The sequence below is a fragment of the Lygodium microphyllum genome, chromosome 6 (assembly GCF_053477565.2).
Source record: "Lygodium microphyllum isolate KBCC chromosome 6, Lygodium_microphyllum_v1.1.10, whole genome shotgun sequence".
In the NCBI taxonomy this organism is placed as follows: Eukaryota; Viridiplantae; Streptophyta; class Polypodiopsida; order Schizaeales; family Lygodiaceae; genus Lygodium; species Lygodium microphyllum.
The window spans coordinates 129,929,318-129,936,256 of record NC_141140.1 but is presented as its reverse complement, the minus strand read 5'-3'; positions in this window follow the sequence as shown (position 1 = coordinate 129,936,256).

Genomic DNA, 6,939 nt, shown 5'->3' with positions numbered 1-6,939 from the left:
GAGTTTGTAGAGGCTTTTGCTAGGAGAGCTATATACTATTTGGGTGACTTATATTCTTGTTATGATCAGTTCTAGTTTAGCAATTGAAAGCATGGATCTCACTACCATGAAGATACTATTGGGATTAGTGTCGATATGCACTTTACCAGGGAGGCAAATAATTCTATTGCACATATGATGAATGCAATGAATAATGTATTGGAAGATTACATACCACATCTTTTTATGCCTTTTTTGGATGACTTGCAAATAAAAGGGTGCACATAATATGATAAAGATGTAGATTTGAATGAACAAGGATGTAGGAGGCTTGTTGACAAACACACTACTAACTGTGAAAAGATCTTGACTAGATTGGAAGAGATAAATCTAACTCTTTCACGGTAGAAGTCAATCTTTGGGTTGAATGAGATTTTGATTGTGGGACACATGTCTGGTATATATGGCATAATGCCATCTCCAACAAAAGTCAATACTATTTACAAGATGGAAGAGAATTGCTCTTTAGTTTCAAAGATGAGGAGGTTTTTGGGAGCCTGTGTGTTTTATCTTATCTAGATACATCACTTTGTACATATTGCATAGGTGCTGAATTGATGAGAGACAAAGAAGGTATCCATAGATTAAGAGAGAATTATGGGGAGTGGTTACAACTTTGGAAGGTAAGAAATAGTATTTTTATTGGAGTATTAGTGATTGTGGACATATTATATTCTACTCTTGACATTTCTATCTTATGGTGGATTGCCTACATAAAATCTATGACTCTTCAATTTTGACATATAGCAAGAAGGGTAATGTTGATATGTTGTCTAGAGCAATGTATGAAGCTGAAGAGGATATGAATGATGATGAAGAGGCTAAAATTGCAAGAGCTACACTTGATCCATGAATGTTCTATCTCTTTTGTAGAAACTTTTTAGAAGAGCCATATGATGGAGAATGCAGTAGATTGGGTAGTATTTGAGTGCCTTGATAAGAAGAGATAGATGGATAGATGATGAGTTCAAAAGAAAGAGAAGAAAGGGATATGAATATATGTTGAAGAATGATACTCTTTGGGTGCATCCAATGTAGAAAAGAGGAACTCATTTGTGAGTGGTGTGTGATAGGCCAACTTAGCTTGTAGATTATGTGTGAATTTCATGAGATTATATGGGCTAGTCATGGAGATGTGTGCGCTACATTTGAAAAGATTGGGGAAAGCTATGTATAAGGATGTCTTACAATTTGTAGAGACTTGCAGTACATGTCAAATGCAATTTTTAGAACCAATTCTAGTATTAAAGGCTCATTTGCCTAAGTTGATTGATCTATTGAATGAGAATATAAAGATGGGGATTTTGGAGCCTTCCTTAGCTCTTTACTCTAACATGTGGTTTACACTATCCAAGGAAAATGAGACATGGAGATTCATTTAGGACATGCAACTCATTAATAAAGTAACCATCAGGAATGTAGAAGATCCCGTTTGGATGAGTTTGTACAGGCTTTTACTAGGAGAGTTATATACTGTTTGGGTGACTTATACTCTTCTTATGATAAGTTCTAGTTAGCAATTGAAAGTAGGGATCTCACTACCACGAGTACACCATTGGGATTATTGCAAATGTACACTTTATTAGGGAGGCAACTAATTCTATTACACACATGATGAATGTAATGAATAAAGTATTGGGAGATTAGATATCACGTCTTACTTTACCTTTTTTGGATGACTTGCCGATAAAAGGATGCACAGAAGAGGATAAAGATATAGAATTGAATGAACAATGATGTAGGAGGCTCGTTGAACACATTGCTTACTGTGAAAAGCTCTTGATTAGATTGGAAGAGGTATATTAGGCTCTTTCACGAAGGAAGTTAATATTTGGGGTGAATGAGATTTTGATTGTGGGACAAGTGTGTGGTCCATATGGCACTCATATGGTTGAATGCCATCTCCAACAAAAGTTGAGGCTATTGATAATATGGAAGAGACTTGCTCTTTAGTTTCAAAGATGAGGAGGTTTTTGTAAGTGCGTGTGTTTTATCTTATCTAGATACCTCACTTTGCACATATTGTAGATGCTTTGTATCAATTATTGAGAAAATTATAGAAATTCTAGTGGGATAGAATGCACACTAAGCCTATGAGAAAGCTGAAGAAATTGTTGAAGACTGTACCTACTTTCTAGAAAACTGATTATGCAAGTGGAGGACCAATTATCACCAATGTTCATAGAAGTGTATAAGCATTGGTTGGGCTATTAGGCATGATGACGATGAGAGAAATAGGTATATATAGCTAGATTTCGGACAAAGGTGTTGAATGAGAAACAAACAAAGTATCCATAGATTAAGAGAGAATTATGGGGAGTAGCTACATCTTTGAAATGCAACAAAGAGTATTTTATTGGAGCACTAGTGATTGTGGAGACGGATTATTTACCTCTTCTTGGTGGAAAGCAATATACAAGAATATCTTACAATTTGTACAGACTTTTAGTGCATGTTAGATGTTTTCTTTTTTTTAGGAACCATAATGGTTTGCATTTACCTATCCTCTCTTTGTGCATTACAAATGGGTTGTAGGTTTGGTGACCATGCCTATGTGATTATGGCAGATAAGATATATTGTGCTTGCATGAGAGGATCTTACAAATCAAGTTGAAGGACGAGCTTTGAGAACTAAAGCTATTAGTGCCATATGTAGGAGGATGTGATTTGTGGTTATGGTTGTGTGGGCAAGATCACTAGATGCTGATGAGCACTATGACAGGATATATTCCCATAGGAAGAGTTGATATATGGGTTAGAAGTCAATCATGCCAATAGAGGAGGTAACTACTATAGGAAATGTGTTGCCATGGGATGAATAAAGAAGAGATGCTAGCTCTAAGGGTTCATCAATTGAGAGGAGACCATGAGATATAGAGATTGTAGTTCAACAATTGAAAGCAGCCAAGTTATAAAACAAGGACACATTTGTTAAGAGGCACAGCCTTTGACCTAGAGTTATTGAACGAGATTAGTTACTTGTTTATGGTAGCAGTTTGGATAACCAGTATAGTACCATCATCAAATTCATCAATAGATAGGTAGGTCCTTACATAGTGAGACATGCATATGATAATGCTACATACTATCTTTGCAAGATGGATGGGATAGAGTTGAAGATACCCATAGCTAGAAAATAGATCAAACTATTCAAGAGGAGATTCTTCCACTTATGAAGAAGAAGGGGATGACACTGAAGAGAAAGAAGAAGATAATGAAGATGAAGCAAAAAGACCTTGAGCATGATGGAGAAAAATAAGTAGCACATGCTAGAAGATGTGTAAGAAGGGTTGGATGTCATGTGGTTCTATGTCTAATAATTGAAAACTTATCGAAAGTCTCATAGAGACAATATCTTGTGGGCTTATGGGATTGATTTGTTAGTGTTCATGCTAAATACACAATATATGTACATCTTAATCATGAAGTTGAAGTGAACTTTACATATCAGATAGAGTAAAAAGTGTCAAGGACTTGTGATGGACATCTCAATGCTCAAGTTAAGTGACCCTAGATAAGAGTTTGAAGTGGATGACAAGCACGAATGCTTTAGCGGCTACCCCCATAAAATTTGGTGCAATTTTTTGAGTGCAAACTAGCACCTACTGTAGGGGAAAGATTAGCAGGGAAAAAAGCATGTGTTGCATGCTTGAATCATGGGGAAAGTAGAGCAAAGTCTAGAACATAACAAACTAAAGCTTTTTGCAAGGGTTGATCTAGGATCTTTTGTACTATAATGTAACAATATTCTAAACATGGCAAACATGCTATCTATTACTGTCTATGTAGGGAATACTTTGATCTACCTAGAATCTTGAGGAGATTCTTGCTCTTTGGCATTCCAAATAGAGGTTTTTTGTGGACTGCTTTGGGGTATTCTTGTTCTACTGCTATAGTAGATTAAAAGAAAGATTTTTGGGTTGAAAAAAGGATATTTGAAATTTTCAAAACATGATTTTATTGGTCTATTTGGGTTACATAGGTAGCATACTATTTTTAAGCCTCATACGTATTATTTGATGCTTGATCTCATACATGGCAAACATTAAATCATATGAGCTAAATTAAGTTGGGTTTTCACTGAGCCATAACCTCAATTTAATGGTATTTATGTATATGTATATGTTGTACAAGGATTGAGGTCAAGCTCTTACATGATAAATATATTCTCATGTGTCTCTTGGATTTTTATTGCTTCTTGTCTAATTCTTCTACTTTTTTTTTTTTTTGGTGTTGTGAACTCTTCTTACCTAAGTCCTAGTGGCTTTTGGTCATACAATAAATACCCTAACAATGAGACCCTTTCTTTGATTAACCTTGTCTCAATATCTCGCGATCTTATGCTTGGATTGAATGCCTTGAGAAAGTGGATTGGCCTAGATTAGGGTATCCAAAAGATTTGAAGGTCGCGTGGTCTCTAGCTAGATGTCCAATGGAAGATTTAAACCTAGGCTACTTATTGAGTGGTATCCATGGGCAAGGCATACTTTTTGAGAGTCACAAATCAGAAGTAGTAAGCCTCCAGACTCAACCCTAAGTGGCGAAGTCCAAAGAACTCATTCATTTTCAAGGTACCACAAGAGGGCAAAATATACTTCCCACACATAGAGCTTCCTCCATCTGTTCTCATGTGGCAATAACCTTCGAGATTCCATTATTTTGGCACCACTACTTCCACCAAAGATGCACCTTCCTTGTCAGTTTCAACTTAGCTATCATAGCTTGGTTAGGAGTGCTAGTCCCTACAACATGGAAGGGAATTAAATCTTTGGATTCATCTAAAGCTATTGTACTTGGCCCAAATTTTTCATCTAAATTTTTTTCAATGTTTTAGGATTCTTGCCCTCCCCACTCTAGGGTTTCTTTCCCATATTATATCCTAATTCCTAACCCAATTTGGCTAGGATCCATTTAGAGAATCCATACTAGGTTTTCTATCTCCTTTAAAGATTTCCTTTCTATGATAGAAATTTTGGAAAAAGGCTCACTTCTTTCATGGTTTTCATATTTCCTATATCTTTAATCAAACCCTTTTTTCAAATCTCACAAGCAAAGTGGCATCTATCTAGTAAGTATTCAATCCTTAAGGGAAGAGAACTATCCATTATAATTCTTAGGTATGATTTGCCTAAATAGACTAGGTTCAACATTTCTTGATCCTTTTGAAAAAAGATTTAAATTTGGAAAGGTTTGTAATTGCTTTGCAATAAATCCCACTTTTGTTGGCCTTTCTCACGCAAGCTTTTGAATTCAATTCTAATGTTTAATCTCAATATCCTATAATGATGAGTCCCCCATCAAATCATCTACAAATCACTTCTCTATTCTTACTCATAAATCCAATAATTAATTTATGTCCTCAACATGGACTACACTCCATCATTGGAGAGAAATGCTCCTTATAGAAATTTCTATCCTAGCAGTTTATATTTTTATTCAACTACTTTATTCAAGCTTGCCCACAATAGCTCCCAAATCAAATAGCCAATCTGTACCTTAAATTTTCTACTAATTTCTCCACTTTATTTACTTTACGATAAAAAACACACAAATTTGACTCTACAAGGGGCACTTGAAGTTGGACTAGTGTAGGCGGGGCCTCATTTGCTTTATTTGCTTTATAATACAGAATGCACAAATTTGGCACGACAAGGGGTACTTGGACTTGGACTAGAGTAGGTGGGGCCTTATTCACTTAGGTGAGGTTCTAGCATTTTTTCTTTTAGGGTCCATCATGAACATAATAACTATTCCATGTGTGCTCGTTGTTGATTGTTTGTAGTACTCCCTAGTTTGATGCTTGTACAATCCTAGAAGTGGGCCTTTAGAAAAGTCTAAGAAGAGTATTTGGCTTGGCAAGGGGATGCTTTGGTGATTTGATGGAGCAGTAGCATAGAGAAATTGATATGATGCCTAGGATTGGGATGGAAGTAACTTACTGTCTTCCAAGTTAGGGAGGGAAAATAGGAGGGGATGAGAATTTTGTTAGTGGATTAGGGTAGGAAAATGGTGAGTCTTGAATATGGCCAAGGGGGAGTTGGGATTTTCAATAAGTTGATGGAAGGTGAAATTGAAGAGTTAATAGATGGGAGAGGACCAGAGGGGAAATTCTTGATAAAGAGGTGAAGATATGGTTGTGGGGCTTTAGGGTGGGGGGGGGGGGGGGTGCAGGGGGCATTTTGGGAGGTATAGAACAACAACTAAATGGGGGACAGGGTGGTGTCAAGTTTTAGTCTTGTTATCTTCAATACTTTATCTCTCTAACTTGTGATGACTGTGGTGATACATGCAACAATGAATGTATCACTAGTTGTCTTCTATCCATGGCATCCTTGTTGCCTTTTATATCTAGTATTGCACTCACTCAAAGTCTTCCATTCATGATTAGTGCCTTTCTTTCTCCTTAGACCATTGCGATGTCTCTAGTACATCTTGCTTGCCCAGTGGCATTTAATCATCATCTCCTTCATCATCTATGTTTCTAGCATGGTAGCATCTTGGATCGTCACATATTTTGGTGGCAAATAAGGTTGATATGTCCAAATAGAAAAAAACGAGTGAAAGAAAACGAGAAAATAAAATTTACCATGCAAAGATTTTAGTTATTTTTGCTCCCTTTCACACACCTTAATTCCTATATACTCATAAATCTTTACTTTAGTCTTTTTGGAGTTTTGGGAGAGGGCATGTGCAAGTATGACTATCAATGACTTAAATCCCAAATGATTTATAAATGTGTGCTTATTTTAATGATGATATTGGTATTATATGTGTTCATGTGTGTGTGTACATGTGCCTTTTGGATATACATTGTACATAATTTATAGTTGAAAAGGATAAAACCATGGAAAATGTCAGTGATATGCAAATGTCTCTAGCTAGTAAATAATACCAAATTTC